Source organism: Nomascus leucogenys, chromosome 6 (assembly GCF_006542625.1).
Source record: "Nomascus leucogenys isolate Asia chromosome 6, Asia_NLE_v1, whole genome shotgun sequence".
Taxonomy (NCBI): domain Eukaryota; kingdom Metazoa; phylum Chordata; class Mammalia; order Primates; family Hylobatidae; genus Nomascus; species Nomascus leucogenys.
This window is the reverse complement of record NC_044386.1, coordinates 8,926,960-8,944,427: the sequence shown is the minus strand read 5'-3', so window position 1 is coordinate 8,944,427 and position 17,468 is coordinate 8,926,960.

Here is a 17,468-nt window from a genome sequence, read left to right as displayed (position 1 = left end):
CTGGTTCTGCAGGGAGGACTCTCTGGATGGGGCCTTCTCCAGGCCAGCCTTGCAGTTGCATCACCTAAGCTGACGAGATGCTGTTAGGAGCTTCTTCCATTTCAAGGGCCAGCTCAGCCTGTTGATGTTACTGCCTTTCTTAATAGCTAAGGAGTTTAAGTAGAATCGTTGAGATTATCTTTCCAGATGCCCGAGTGAGATGACTTAAGTATATGAGGAGAGACACAATGTTGTAATGATTGTTTTAGGTAAAGGGGAACTAGGCTATGCAAGCATTTAAATGGCTGGATTTAAAAGTTAATGAAGTATTCAAAAGCCAATAGAGTAAGGCAAGGAGAAGGCAATGGGGCTGCGAGATTTGATGAAGACAGGAGACAGGCCCCTTCTGCAGCCATGGGGAGGCAAGGACAGCGATGTCTGCAAACCACACAAATGCCTGCTATTTGTCAACTTCAGCAACACCCACTAAAGAGCCAGGACTTTGACCTCCCTCTAGCTCATGGGTTTCTGTCCTCCCTAGCTATCCTCATTCTGAGAGGTTTTCCTGGATTTTACTGCAGCTTATAAAATGTTTTTGCTTTTGCTCCATTGGTTTTCAGATAAGAATCACTCCCTCTTTCCCCCAAAGAATGCTTTTTATAAGTAGATTTTTTTTCACTGGACAAGGTAACATTTAGTCCCTTTAGAAAGAAAAGAAAAGATGTATTACCTTTAAAAGTGTTTTTAAGCTGCAGATGAGGTAGGTTGAAATTCTTACATGCCCAACTCTTAGTTTGTGGTTAATGCACCCATCAGTGATGTAAAGACAAGGTCCCTGCAGCTGGAGACCATGCAGCGCTGGAGTCAGAGTTCTAAAACAATGCCTGGCTTGGTGCAAAGGGGTCTTGCTTTGACTTGCCCTGAGGCACAAATGTTCAGACCAGTTCCAGCAAGTCAGGGCTTAATATGTGGGTGGGACCTCCCCCCCCCCACCCCGCCCATCAGGCTGCCCACCCAGGGGAAATCAGCTTGGTAAGGGCATCAGGTTCTGAAGGGGAAAAGGCAGAGTGGAGTTCATCAGTAAACTGGATACTGTGGCTTTAAAAGTGGAGTGCTCACTTCAAAATCTTCCAGAAACCTGCAAATCCCAGCACAATGAACCCTGGGAAAAGAGGACCATGAGATCCTATAACTTGTAGGAACTGGCCTCTCTTTCATCTCCAAAGACCTTCATTGGTCAGAAGTCCCCAACAAGTATTTGCCAGGCCTGCCCTATGCGTGGACTGCTGGAGGGGCCTGAATAAGAGAGGCAAGCCCTTGTCTCCATGGAGCTTCCACTCTAACGCACAAGAGTGAGAAGGAATAGCACATCAAGATATATTCATAAATGGCACAATTATTCCACAAATATTTATTGAGGACCCGCTTAAGCCAGATGCCATTCTATGTGCTTGGGAAACATCAGTGTAAAAAACCAGAAAGACATCTATCCCCATTTTAATGGGGAAGAAAGACCAGACAATAAATGTAATGAGTCAGTGGAATAGTAGGGGTAAAGGTGAGAAGGCTCCAAACACAAGGACAAGTCAGAGCAGGGTGAGGATAGGCAGGCATGCTGGATGGAGAGGCTGCAGGTTCAAATGGCACATGCAGGGGGACTTGCTGAGAAGGGCATTATTCAAGTTCCTTGAAGTAGGCAGAGTGAGCATGTGGGCATCTGGGAGAAGCAGATCCCAGGCAGAGGGAGTATTCCAGGGTCCAAGCACTGGAGCAGAGTGTGTCTGTTGTCTTTTGGGAACACAGGGAGGAGAGTGTTGTCAGAGCGGTTTACACATACAGCAGAGGGGGGAATTTAAGTCAGTGAGGAAAAGGGGACAGATCACTGGGGGCCTCCTGGGCAGGGACCATGCCTTTTACTCAGTGGAGAAGTGGTGTGGTCTAGCGTGAAGAAATGGCGTGTATCAGTTACAGATTAGGAGAGTCGCTTGGGTTGCTGTGTTGCAATCAGACCCCAGCACACAAGGGCAGAAGAAGCTCTGGAGGCCATTGCAGTAGTCCAGGTGAGAGATGGTGCTGGAGACAAATATGGGAGCAGTGGAGGCTGTGAGATGTCGGAGCCAGCAGGATTTGAATGCAGGGTGTGAATGAGAGGAGCCAAGGATGATTCTAACATTTTCAGACTGCAGGACAGGAAGGATCAAGTTGCCACCAAATGAGAGTGAAAAGTCTGCAGGTAAAGTTCAACTTTAAAAATTGTGTTGTTACCCAAGTGGAGATATTGAGTAAGCAAGTGGATACACAAAACAATTTGGACTGAAAATATGAATCAGGGTCATGGTACGTGGATCATTTGACGGTTAGTTTTATGTGTCAACTTGGCTAGGCTATAGGATATATATGCTACATGAAATAAGCATTAAGAGATTTAAGAAATTGGCTCACACAATTGTGGGAGCTGGCAAGTTGAAATGCATAGGCAAGCTGGTGGACTGGAAACTCAGGAAGGAGTTGATGCTGCAGTCTTGAAGCAGAATTCATTGTTTTCTGGGAAACCTCAGTTTTCACTCTTAAGACCTGCAACTACTTGCATGAGGCCTATTCCTCACAGAGTTGAGGGTATTCTTTTTTAACTTGAAGTTAACAGATTATAGATGTTAACCACATTTACAAAAATGCCTAGATTAGTGTTTGATTAAATAACTATACTATAACCTAACATGCATGCACATGTGTGCATGCACACACACACACACACACACACACATTCTATTCCATTTCTCTGGAGAATCTGGAGAATCTTGACTGGTACAGATAGAATTGAAGCTATGAATTTGGTTGAATTTACCGAAAGAGTATAATCATTATAGAAGAAGGAAGAGCCCCTTCTCCTGACTTCTTAATGTTGATGCACAAAGACGTGGAGATGGAGAAGAAGCAACAAGTGAGGTAGCCAGGACACTTATAGAATTAGCAATGTCCATTAGTGGGTAGGGGGTCCCAGCTCTGTCAAATGCAGCTGATGACCAATTAGACAAAGGGATCTGAATCTCAGAATTGACCTCTGGATTTCATGACACAAAGGTCCTGTGTAATTGTAATAGGGAGCCTTTCAGTGCAGTGGAGGGCTGGTGATGGAACATGATGAAAATGGGTTCAGGAAATAATTCCAGAAGAGAAGTTGAGCAAAGAGGAGTCCAGCAAAGAAAGCCCTTCCCAGGAGAATTGCTGTACAGGGGCAGAGAGCTGCAGGTCAGGTAACTGTCAGAATAGGAGGGGGTGATGTTCTTTTCCATGAGATGAGATGATTAACAGCAGTCTTCTATATCAAATGAAATGATCTTGTAGAAAGGGGGAAAACTGATGGTGCAGGAGAGAAAAGGGGCCATGCTGGACAATGTCTTTGAATAGGTCAAAGGGAATGTGGCACACAGAAAGGTTGGCCTTTGACAGAAAAGTGGGTTCATCTCTAACAGTGTTTGTTAAACTGTTGAACTCGAGTGTGCATCAGAAGTCAGCTGAGGGTAAGTACAGGCATATCTCATTTTATTGTGCTTCTCTTTACTGCACTTTGCAGGTAATGGGTTATTTACAAATTGAAGATTTGCGACAGCCTTGCATCCAACAAGACTAGGCCATTTCCCAACAATATATACTCACTTCAGGTCTCTGTGTAACATTTTGGTAACTCTTACAATGTTTCAGACTTTCTCATTATTATTGTATCTGTTACAATGATCTGTGATCAGTGAGTGATCTTTGATGTTTCTATCATAATTGGAAGCATCACAAACCGCACACATATAAGACGTCAAATTTAATCAATAAATGTGTGTGTTCTGATTTCTCCACTGACCAGCTGTTTTCCCATCTCTCTTCCCCTCCTGCTTCGCTATTACATGATACAGAATAATATTGAAAATAGGCCAGTTAATAGCCCTGCAATGGCCTCTAAGTTTTCGAGTGACAGGAAGAGTTGCACATATCTCACTGTAAATCAAAAGCTAGAAATGGTTAAGCTTGGTGAGGAAGTGTGTCAGTCTGTTTTTGTTACTATAAAGGAATACCTGACACTGAGTGATTTATAAAGATGAGATTTAATTGGTTCACAGTTTTGCAGGCTGTATAGGAAGCATGACGCTGGCATGTACTCCCCTTCTGGTGAGGTCTCAGGAAGCTTTTACTCATGGTGGAAGGCTAAGCAGGAGCAGGCACGTCACATGACAAGAGATGGAGCAAGGGAGAGAGGAAGGAGGTCCCAGACTCTTTCAAACAATCAGATCTCATGTGAACTTGTAGTGAGAACTAAATCATTCCTGTGAGGACAGCACCAAGCCATTCATGAGAGATATGCCACCATGGCCCAAACACCTCTCACCAGGTCCCACCTCCAACACTGCAGGTCACATTTCAACATGATATTTGCAGGGGAAAAAACATAGAAACCATCTCGGGAAGGCATGTTGAAAGCCAAAACAGGATGAAAGCTAAGCCTCTTATGCCAAACAGCCAAGCTGTGCATGTGAAGGAAGATTTCTTGGAGGACATTAAAAGTGCCACTCCCGTGAACACACAAATGATAAAAAAGCAAAAGGGCCTTATTGCTGACATGGAGAAAATGTTAGCAGTCTGGATAGAAGATCATACCAGCAACAACAGCCCCTTAAGCCAAAGCCTAACCAGAGCAAAGCCCTAACTTTCTGCTGAGAGAGGTGAGAAAACTACAGGAGAAAAGTTGGAAGCTAGAAGAGGTTGATTCATGAGGCTTGAGGAAATAAGCCATCTCCATAACATAAAAATGCAAGGTGAGGCAGCAAGTGCTGGCATAGAAGGTGCAGAAACTTATCTAGAAGATTTAGCTAAGACAAGTTATGAATGTTACCGTACTAAATAATCGATTGTCAATGTAGACAAAACAACCTTGTATTGGAAGAAGATGCCATCTAGGACTTTCCAAGCTAGAGAGAAGACAATTCCTGGCTTCAAAGCTTCGGGAGACAGATTGATTATCTTGTTAGGAGCTAATGCAGCTGGTAACTTTAAGTTGAAGCCAGTGCTCATTTATCATTTTGAAATCCTAGGGCCCTTAACAATTATGCTAAATCTACTCTGCCTGCTCTGTAAATGAAACAACAAAGCCTAGATGACAGCACATCTGTTTACAACATGGTTTATTGAATATTTTAAGCCCACCATTGAGATCTACTGTTTAGGAAAAAAAAAGAAAACCTTTTTTCAGAAAATTACTACTCACCGACAAAGCACCTGGCCTCCCAAGAGCTCTGATGGAGATGTACAAGGAGATTAATGTTGTTTTCATGCCTGCTAACACAGCATCAATCTGCAGCCCATGGATCAAAGGGTAATTTTGACTTTCAAGTCTTATTATTTAAGAAATGTTTTCATAAGGCTATAGCTGCTATAGATAGTGATTACTATGATGGATCGGGGCAAAGCAAATTTGAAGCCTTCTGGAAAGGGTTCACCCATCTAGATGTCATTAAGAACACTTGTGATTCATGGAAAGAGGTTAAAGTATCAACATTAACTGGAGTTTTGAATTTGATTCCAAAACTCATGGATGACTTTGAGGGATTCAAGGCTTCAGTGAAGGAAGTAATGGCAGATATGGTGAAAACAGTGGGAGAACTGGAATTTGAAGTGGAGCCCAAAGATGCAACTGAATTGCTTCAATATCATGATCAAGTTTTAGCAGTTGAGGAGCTGCTTCTTATGAACGAGCACAGAAAGTGGTCTCTTGAGATGGAATCTACTGCTAGCAAAGATGCTGTGAATATTATTGAAACAACCACAAAAGACTTAGAATATTGCATAAACTTGCCGGGCGTGGTGGCTCACGCTTGTAATCCCAGCACTTTGGGAGGCCGAGGCGGGCGGATCACAAGGTCAGGAGATCGAGACCACGGTGAAACCCCGTCTCTACTAAAAATACAAAAAAATTAGCCGGGCGTGGTGGCGGGCACCTGTAGTCCCAGCTACTCGGAGAGGCTGAGGTAGGAGAATGGCATGAACCCAGGAGGCGGAGCTTGCAGTGAGCCGAGATTGCGTCACTGCACTCCAGCCTGGGTGACAGAGCGAGACTCCATCTCAAAAAAAAAAAAAAAAGAATATTACATAAACTTATTTGATAAAGGAGTAGGAGGGTTTGAGGAGATTGATTCCAATTTTGAAAGAAGTTCTGTGGGTAAAATGTTATCAAACAGTATTGAATGCTTCAGAGAAATCTTTCATGAAAGAAAGAATCAATGCAGCAAACTTCATTGTTGTCTCATTTTAAGAAATTTCCACAGCCAGCCCAGCCTTCAGCAACCACCCTATCTGATCAATCAGCAGCCATCAACATAGAAGCAAGACCCTTCACCAGCAAAAAGATTACAACTTGCTGAAGGCTCAGATGATCGTTAGCAATTTTTTTTTTTTTTTTTTTTTTTTTTTTGAGACGGAGTCTCGCTCTGTCGCCCAGGCTGGAGTGCAGTGGCGCAATCTCGGCTCACTGCAAGCTTCGCCTCCCAGGTTCACGCCATTCTCCTGCCTCAGCCTCTCCGAGTAGCTGGGACTACAGGCGCCCGCCACCACGCCCGGCTAATTTTTTGTATTTTTAGTAGAGACGGGGTTTCACCGTGGTCTCGATCTCCTGACCTCGTGATCCGCCCGCCTCAGCCTCCCAAAGTGCTGGGATTACAAGTTAGCATTTTTTATCAAAAAAGTATTTTTAATTACTGTATGTATATTTTTTTAAACATATGTTACTGCACACTTAATAGACTACATTATAGTGCAAACATAATTTCTATATGCACTTGGAAAGCAGAAAATTCATATGACCCAATTTATTGGGACATTTGTTTTATTGTGGTGGTCTGGAAGTGAACCTGCAATATCTCTAAGGAATGCCTGTAGATGGAAGGCAGAATGTGTCAACATAGACGATTGTAAGAAGGAAAATGTGGTGTGGGGAGTCTGGTCATCTTCCTCTGAGTGCTTCCATTTTCCACATCAAGCAGGAAGCCAAGTCATTAAGCTGAAAGTCAGGTGAAATAGTCATCTAGGAGGAATGGGAAAGTGAGTAAAACAGGGCTCTAGGGGTGGTTGTGCCTGACCTCACTAAAGGCCCACTTGAATCTCCTCATCATGAATTTAAGAGGTGATTAGGAGAGGAGGCAGGACAAGATGGGTGAATGGAAGTCTCCACTGATCATCCTCCCTGCAGAAACACCAAATTACTCTGGATAGAAACAACTATCCACACAAAAAAGCACCTTCATAAAAACCAAAAGTCACGGGAGCAATCACACTACCTCGTTTTAATTTCATGTCACTGAAAGAGTCACTGAAGAGGGTAGGAAAGACAGTTTTGAATTGCTGACACCATCCCTCCTCTATTACCCAGCAGTGGGCACGTGGCATGGAGAGAGAATCCATGCACTTGGGGGAGGGAGAGTGCAGTGACTACAGGACTTTGCATTGGAACACAGTGCTGCCCTGTCACAGTGGAAAGCAAATCTGGGCAGAACTCAACCTGTGTCCACAGAGGGAGCAGTTAGACCAGCCCTAGCCAGAGGGGAATCACCTATCCCAGTGGTGAGAACCTGAGTTCCAACAAGCCTTGCCACCATGGGCTAAAGTGTTCTGGGGTTCTAAATCAACCTGAAAGGCAGTCTGGGTCACCAGAACTGCAAATCCTGGGCAAGTCCAGGGCTCAGAGTCAGTGGACTTGGGAAGCATGCAACCTAGGGAGACACCAGCTGGGGCAGCCAAAGGAGTGCTTGCGCCACCCCTCCCTACCCCAACTCCAGGCAGCTTAGCTCAAACCTCTGGGAGAGATTCCTTTTTATTTATTTTTTTTCTTGAGGTGAGGAGAGGGAAGAGTAAAGAGGACTTTGTCTTGCAACTTGGATATCAGCTCAGCCACAGTAGGGTGGGGCACCCAACAGAATCCTGAGGCCCCCATTCCAGGCCCTGGCTTCTGGGCAAAATTTCTAGATATACCCTGGACCAGAAGGAAACCCACTGCCTTGAAGGGAAGAACCCAGCCCTGGCAGGATTCATTACCTGCTGACTAGAGAGAGAGCCCTTGAGCCCTGAATAATCAACAGCAGCGCCCAGGCAGTACTCACTGTGGGCCCTGGGTGAGACTCAGAAACATCCTGGCTTCAGGTGTGACTCAGCACATTTCCAGCTGTGATGTCTATGGAAGGGACTCCTGCTTGAAAAAGGAGAGTGAAGAGTAAAGGGGACATTGTCTTGCACCTCAGGTACCAGCTCAGCCACAGTGGGATGGAGCACCAAGTAGGATCTCAGGGTCCCCAGTTCCAGAAGTTGGCTCTCAGACAGCATTTCTGGACTGCCCTGGGCTAGCAAGGAGCCCACTGTCCTGAAGGAAGAGTCCCAGGCCTGACAGCATCCACCACAAGCTGACTAAAGAGCCCTTGGCCTTGAGTGAACATTGGCAGTAGCCAGGCAATATTCACCATAGGCCTGGGATGGCGGTGGCCACAGGGAGAGTCCTTTGCATGCAGAAAGGGGAGGGCAGGAGTGGGAAAGACTTTGTCTTTTGGTTTAGGTGCCAGCTCAGCCATGGTAGAATAGAGTACCGAGTAGATTCCTAAGGTTTCTGACTCCAGGCCCTGGCTCCTGAATGGCATCTCTGGACCTGCCTGAGACTGAGGTGATCTTGCCACCCTAAGGGGAAGGACAGAAGCCTAAGCTTGCTTTGCATCTGCTGATTGTAGAGCCCTAGGGCCTTGAGTGAATATTGGCGGTAGCTGGGCAGTGGTTACACCAGTCCTAGGTGAGACCAAGCACTGTGGTGGCTTCAGGTCTGACCCAGCACACTCCCACTGGTGGTGGCCACAGAGGTGCCTGTGTCACCTTTCCCAGCTTCAGGCAGCTCAGCACAGAGAGAGACTTTGTCTGGAGGAAGTTGGGGAAAAGAACAAGAGTCTCTGCCTGGTAATCCAGAGAATCATTCTGGATCTTATCCAAGACCACAAAGGCGGTACCTCTATGAGTCTGCAAGAACCACAGTGTTATTAGGCTTGGGGTGCCCCCTAATGCAGATATGGCTACATGACTGAAAGCTTAGATCATAACACCCAAGTCCCTTCAAATATCTGGAAAGCCTTCCCAAAGAACAATGAGTACAAACAAATGCGGGTTGTCAGGACTACAATAAATGCTGAGCTCTTGAATGCCCAGACATTGACAAACATCCACAAACATCAAGACCTTCCAGGGAAACATGATCTCACTAAACGAACTTAATAAGGTATCAGTGATCAATCATGGAGAAACAGATTATGTGATCTTTCAGACAGAGAATTCAAAACCAACATGGCACATGGATACCTATATAACAAACCTGCACATTGTGCACATGTACCCTAAAACCTAAAGTATAACAATAAAAAAAATAAAAAAAAAGTTGTTTTGAGGAAACTCAGTGAAACTCAAGATAACACAGCAGAGGAATTCAGAATTCCATCGGATAAACCTAACAAAGAGACTGAAATAATTACAAAGAATCAAGCAGAAATTCTGGAAGTGAAAATTGCAATTGACATACTGAAGGATGCCTGAGTCTCTTAACAGTAGAATTGATCAAATGGAAGAAATAATTAGGTGAACTTGAAGACAGGCTATTTGAAAATACACAGTCAGAGAAGACAAAAGAAAGCAGAGTAGGAAAGAATGCAGCATGCCTGAAAGATTTAGAAAATAACCTCCAAAGGCAAATCTAGGAGTTATTGGTCTTAAAGAGGAGGTGGAAAAAGAGATAGGGGTAGAAAGTTTTGTTCAACAGGGTAATAACAAAATTTTGCAAATGTACAGAAATATATCAACATTCAAGTACAAGACGGCTATAAAACATCAAGCGGATTTAACCCAAAGAAGACTACATCAAGACATTTAATAATCAAGCACTCAAAAGTCAAGGGTAAAGAAAGGATCGTAAAGCAGCAGGAGAAAATAAATAACATTTAATAGAGCTCTAACACATTTGGCAGCCAACTTTCTAGTGGAAATCATACAAGCCAGGAGAGAGTGGCATGACATATTTAAAGTGCTGAAGGAAATATCTTATATCCTAGAATAATATATCCAGTGAAAATATTCTTCAAGTATGAAAGAGAAAGACTTTCCCAGACAGATAAAAGCTGAGGGATTTCATCAACACCACACCTCTCCTGTGAGAAATGCTAAAGGGAATTCTTCAGTCTGAAAGAAAAGGAAGTTAATGAGCAATAAGAAATCATCTGGAGATACAAAACTCACTGGCATTAGTAAATACACAGAAAAACACGGAATATTATAACAGTGTAATCGTGGTGTGTAAACTACTCATATCTTAAGTATAAAGACTACAAGATTAACCAATCAAAATAAATTGCTGCAGTTTTCAAGAAATAGATGTTACATACAATAAGTGTAAATAGAACAAAAAAAAGTTAAAAAGAGAGAGGATGAAGTTAAAGTGTAGTGTTTTTATTACTTTTTGATTGTTTGCTTTTTGTTTATGCAGTGTTGTTATTAGCTTAAAATAGTTGGTTCTAAGATAGTATTTGCAAGCCTCATGGCAACCTCAAATCAAAAAACATATGACACATAAAAAAAATGAAACTCAAGAAATTAAATCACACCACCAGACAAAGTCACCTTCACTAAAAAAAGAAATGAAGGAAGGAAAGGAGGAAAAGAAGACCAGAAGACAACCAGAAAAATAACAAAGTGGCAGGAGTATATTCTTACTTATCAATAATAACATTGGTACATGGTGACATTAGTAAATGGACTAAACTCTAATCAAAACACACAGAGTGGCTGAATGGATAAAAACACAATACCCAATGACCTACTGTCTATAAGGAAAACACTTCGTCTATAAAGAACACATAGACTGAAAATAAAGGGATGGAAAAAGATATTCCATGCAAGTGGAAACCAAAAAAGATCAGAAGTAGCTATACTTATATCAGACAAAATAGACTTTAAGACAAAAACTGTAAGAAGACACAAAGGATATCATATAACAATAAAGGGGTCAGTTCATAAGCATATATAACAATTTTAAATACATATGCACCCAACACTGGAACACCCACCTATATAAAGCAAATATTATTAGAACTAAAGAGAGAGAGAGGCCCCAATACAAGCATAGCTGGAGACTTCAACACCTGTCTTTTAGCATTAGATCTTCCAAACAAAATCAACAAAGAAACATTGGACTTAATCTACACTATAGACCAAGTGAACCTAGACATTTACCCAACATTTTCTCCAACAGCTGCAGAATACACATCCTTCTTCTCAGCACAAGGATCATTCTCAAGGATAGACCACATATAAGGTCACAAAACAAGTCTTAAAACATTGAAAAAATTGAAATGATATCAAGCATCTTCTCTGACCACAATGACATAATGCTAGAAATCAATAACAAGAGAAACTTTGGAAACTATACAAACACATGGAAATTAAACAATATGCTCCAGAATGGCCAGTGTGTCAATGAAGAAATTAAGAAGGAAATTGAAAAATGTCTTGAAACAAATCATAATGGCAATATAACATAGCAAAACCTATGGGATATAGCAAAAACAGTACTAAGAGGGAAAATTTATAGCTGTAAGTGCCTACATCAGGAAAGAAGAAAAACTTCAAATAAACAACCTAATGATGCATCTTAAACAACTAGAAAAGCAAGGGCAAATCAAACTCAAAATTAGTAGAATAAAAGAAATAATAAAGATTAGATCAGAAATAAATGAAATTGAAATAAATAGAACAATAAAAAAGATAAACAAAATTAAAAGTTGTTTTTTGAAAAGATAAACAAAATTGACAAACTTTTAGTCAGATGAAGAAAAAAAGAGAAGACCCAAATAAATAAAACCAGAGATGAAAAATGAGATATTACAACTGACACTTCAGAAATTCAAATGATCGTTAGAGGCTACTGTGAGCAACTATATGCCAATAAGTGGGAAAACCTAGAAACAGATACATTCCTGGACACATACCATCTACTAAGATTGTACCATGAAGAAATTCAAAACCTAACAGACTAATAACAATTAACAAGATAGGAGCCATAATAAAAAGTCTCGCAGCAAAGAAAAGCCCTGGACCTGATGGTTTCACTGTGGAATATTAACAAACATTTAAATAACTAATACCAATACTACTCAGACTATTCTGAAAAATAGAGGAGGAAAGAATACTTTCAAACTCATTCTATGAGGCCACTTTTACCCTGATCCAAAACCAGATAAAAACACATCAGAAAAATAAACCTACAGGCCAATATCCCCTATGAAAATTGATGCAAAACCCTTAGCAAAATATTAGCAAATCAAATTCAACAACACATTAAAAAGATAATTCATCATAATCAAGGATGATTTATCCCAGGAATGCAAGGATGGTTTAACATATGCAAATCAATCAGTGTGATACATCATATCAACAGAATGAAGAATAAAAACCATGTGATCATTTCAACTGATGCTGAAAAAACAGTTTATAAAATTAAACATCCCTTCATGATAAATACCCTCAAAAACTGGATGTAGAAGAACATATCTCAACACAATGCAAGCCATATATGACAAACGCACAGCTAGCTTCACACTGAATGGAGAAAAGCTGGAGGCCTTTCCTTTCTGATCTGCAACATGACAAGGATGCCCATTCTCACCACTGTTATTCCACATAGTACTAGAAGTCCTAGCTAGACCAATCAGACAAGAGAAATAAATAAAGGGCAACCAAATTGGAAAGGAAGAAGCCAAATTATCCTTGTTTGCAGATGTTATTGTATTTGGGAAAACCTAACGAGTCCACCAAAAAACTATTAGAACTGATAAACGAATGCAGTAAAGTTGCAGGATACAAAATCAACATACAAAAATCAGTACCTTTTCTATATGCCAAGAGTGAACAATCCAAAAAAGAAATCAAGAAAATAATCACAGTTACAATAGCTACAAATGAAATTAAATACCTAGGAATTAATGTAATAAAATAAGTGAAAGATTTCTATAATGGATGCAAGAAATTGAAGAGGACACACAAAAAGTGGAAAGATATTCCATATTCACAGATTGGAAGAATCAATATTGTTAAAATGTCCATACTAACCAAAATAATCTATAGATTTAATGCCATCCCTGTCAAAATACCAGTGACATTTCTCAGAGAAATAGAAAAAACAATCCTAAAATTTATATGGAACCACAAAAGACCCAGAATAGCCAGTTATCCTGAGCAAAAAGAACAAAACTGGAAGAATCACTTCACCTGATTTCAAATTATATTACAGAGTTATAGCAACCAAGGCAGCATGGTACTGGCATAAAAACAGACACATAGACCAATTAAACAGAATAGAGAACCCGGAAACAAACCCATACATTTACAATGACCTCATTTTGGACAAAGGTGCCAAGAACATACATTGGTGAAAGGATAACCTCTTCAATAAACATGTGGGAAAACTGGGTATCCATCTGAAGAAGAGCAATACTAGACCCCATCTTGCCATATAAAAAATCAAATTAAAATGGATTAAAGACTTAAATTTAATACTCAAACTATGAAACTACTAAAAGAAAACATTGGGGAAACTCTCCAGGACATTGGAGTTGGGGCACAGATTTCTTGAGTAAAACTCCACAAGCCAAGGCAACCAAAGCAAAAATGGACAAAGGGGATTGTGTCAAGCTAAAAAGCTTCTGCACAGACAAGGAAACAATCAAGAAACTGAAGAGATAATCCATAGAATGGAAGAAAATATTTGCAAACTATCCATCTGACAAGGGATTAGCAACCAGAATATACAAGGAGCTCAAACAACTCTATACAAAAAAATCTAATAATCCAATTCAAAAATGGGCAAAATATCCAAATAGATATTTCTTGAAAGAAGACATACAAGTGATAAACAGGTATATGAAAAGGGGGTCAGCATCGCTGACCATCAGAGAAATGCAAATCAAAACTATAATGAGATATTATCTTACTCCAGTTAAAATGGCTTATATCCAAAAGACAGGCAATAACAAATTCTGGCAAAGATGTGGAGAAAAGGAACCCTCACAATTGTTAGTGAGAATGTAAATTAGTACAACCATTGTGGAGAACAGTTTTGAGGTTCTTCACTAGACTGTAAATAGAACCTTTATATAATCCAGCAATCCAACTGCTAGGTATATACCCCAAAGAAATCAGTATATAAGAGATCTCTGCACTTCCATGTTTATTGCAGCATTATTCACAATAGCCAAGATTTGCAAGCAACCTGTTTCCATCAACAGATTAATAGATAAAGAAAACATGGTACATATGTGCAATGGTGGACTATTCAGCCATAAAAAAGAATGAGATCCTGTCATTTGCAACAACATAAATGGAACTAGAGGTCATTATGTTAAGTGAAATAAACCAGGCACAGAAAGACAAATAAGTTCTCACTTATTTATGAGAGCCAAAAATTAAAACAACTGAAGTCATGGAAATAGAGAGTAGAATGATGGTTACCAGAGACTGGAAAGGGTGGTGATGAGGGCATGGGGAAGTGGAGCTAGTTAATGGGTACAAAAATATAATTAGATAGAATGAATAAGATCTAGCATTTGATAATACAACAGGGTGACTACAGTCAACAATAATTTATTGTGTATTTTGAAATAACCAAAGGAGGATTGTATCATTTGTCATACAAAGAAAAGATGATGTTTGAGTTGATGGATACCCTATTTACCTTGATGTGCTTATTATGCACTGTATGCCTATATCAAAATATCTTATGCACCCCATAAAGATATACACCTATTATGTACCCATAAAAATAGTTTTCTTAAAAAAGAAGCAATTAGTCAACATGTTTTCTCTGCTACATTCAGTTGGTAGAGAGCTGGATTTCAGGGTAGCTGCTTTGCCAAGCAAGTACGACAAGGTATGAGTGCCAAGAGTTTTGAGGGCACTGGCCAAAGAAAACAGTAGTGACTGTTCAAGGAATGGGAGTTGGGGAAGGAGGGGAGGGAGGTCAGCAAGGAGGTGAGGGAGGAGGAAAGATGCAGTGGCTGAGACTGGTGGAGGAGAAGTGTTTAAGGAACCAGGAGGCGGCGGGGTGACCAAGGATAGAATAGGAGTGGTCATGGGGAAGTAGCGCTGACCTAGGAAATCAAACTTGCTAGACATGTTGAGGGTGAGTTGACAGTTTCATGAAGGTCAATGGGTGATACAATTGGATGACATGAGATTCAAAACTGAGAGGCTTTAGGGAGGAGAGAAGGAAATGAGGGATTTTGTGAATACAATGAAACAGAGCAAATATGTGAGAGAGTGTCTGGGACCCAAGGCAGGTGTCTTTTAGCTGGTGAACCTGGGCTGAGACCTGAAGGACAGGAAGAAGCCAGCCATGTGCAGACTTCAGGTAGAACATTCCAGACAGAGAGAGTGCACAGGCTCCAGAGAGGGATGTGTTGGCATGTGTGGGGAACATAAGGATGGACAGATGGCGTGCTGGATGGGTAATGGACAAGGAGGCTCCTGACAGCAGATGCAGTTAGGGTGGGGGCAGGAGAGAGATCATGCCTATGGGCCCCAGGAAGGAGTGTGGGGGCTTGATTCACGTTAAAAAGGGAATCCAGTACAGGGTTCTGAGTGAGGGAGTGATGTAATCTGGCTTTTTTTTTTTTTTTTTTTTTTTTTGAGATGGAGTCTCGCTCTGTGGCCCAGGCTGGAGTACTGTGGCACGATCTCAGCTCACTGCAACCTCTGCCTCCTGGATTCAAGCAATTCTCCTGTCTCAGCTTCCCAAGTACCTGGGACTACAGGTGTGCGCCACCATGCCAGCCAATTTTTGTATTTTTAGTAGAGAAGGGTTTCACCATGTTGGCCAGGCTCAAACTCCTGACCTCAAGTGATCCACCACCCTCAGCCTCCCAACGTGCTGGGATTACAGGCATGAAACACCACGCCCCACCTGATCTGGTTTTGAATGGGTAACCCTGGCTGTCACATAGGAAACAGACTGTGGTTACGGGTCAGGAGGCCTGCTGAGGATCAAGACCCTGTGAGGCAGTGCTTGCTGGGTGCCAGCCTTACTTTGATGAAGCCCTTCAATGGCCCTAGGTGGTCAGGAATATTATTTTCTCTGTTTTACTGATGAGAAAACTGAGCCACATAGATTTGACTCAGTGAGTAAGTGGCAGAGCCAGGATCCAAGATTTGGCAGTGTAGGTCCAGCTTCGAGGCTCATTGTGTGAACAAGAGATCTGGACAGCTCAGACAAGGCAGGAGGTAGGAGAGCTGGCAAGGAGCAGGTGGGGTCAGGATATGGTTTGCATATGAACACCAACGTAGAGAGAGAAACGAAGGATGCCTCCTAGATTTGGGGCCTGGATGATGCGTGGAGTTGGGGGGGAGGGCGTGCCATTTGCCAAGATGGGAAGAACGATGAAAGGAGCAAATTTGGAGGAGGAAATGATAGGCTTTATGTTAAATTACATGTGTCTTCCAGAAATGTCAGTGGATCCGTGGGGTAGGCAGTCAGATGCACTCCCTGAAGCTCTGGAGAGGCCATGGCTGGAGAGGTGGATTTGGGCTCTATCCATGTGTAGGTGTTGTTTAGACTCATGAAAGAAGAGTGCATGGATGGGAGAGAAGAGAGCATAGGATGGAGCCCAAGGCATGCCAGCATCAGTGATCAATGAGGAGGTGAGGAGCAGCCAGGGCAGTGAAGGAAACCAAGAGAGGATTCTGTGAGCTCCTGGCTATGACAGGTTCATAGCTGAGTCACACCTCCCTCCCTCTCTGTATGCTTTAACCTCTGCCACAGTCCTGCAGTTCAGAGGCTGGCCGTTGGTCCGAGTCAGTCCTCCACTGTACAGGGTTGCCCAGGAATGGAAACTCAGGCCTGCACAGAGAAAGACACACCAACCGCCACAGTGCACAGTCTGGTCCACATTCGGAACACCTCCCTTACCTTGTATTCAGTTGACAGATGTATACTGGGGACAAAAGCTGAAGGGTAGATACTGATCCGTGATCTCATTGCCTTATAAGGGGTTACGAGACCCATCCAACCCAGGTGACCTCTGGGATCCTTTGGGGTACTCAGAACTGCCCCGGGCAGGAATGCCTGTAGAAAATCCTGCTTCACCACCGTTCTGTATTGATCACTCTGCCTGCTACCTTCTTCCAGCATTTTTGTTTTGTTTCCCTATAAAGGGCCTGAAGTCTGTTTTAGTCTTGATCCTTAGCCAGCTTCAAATTATTAAAAATATTTTAGACCCGTCTTTCCTACATGTTTTGGCTTCACATAGAAACTGATTTTGAATGTAAAGTGAGCACTTGTAAACATTTATTTAACATCTTTCTGCATTAAAAATATGAAACACCCACAGATTCAGGATTATCTAGGTTTGTTGGAGGTTTTCACTGGCAAAATTTAAATATTCCAT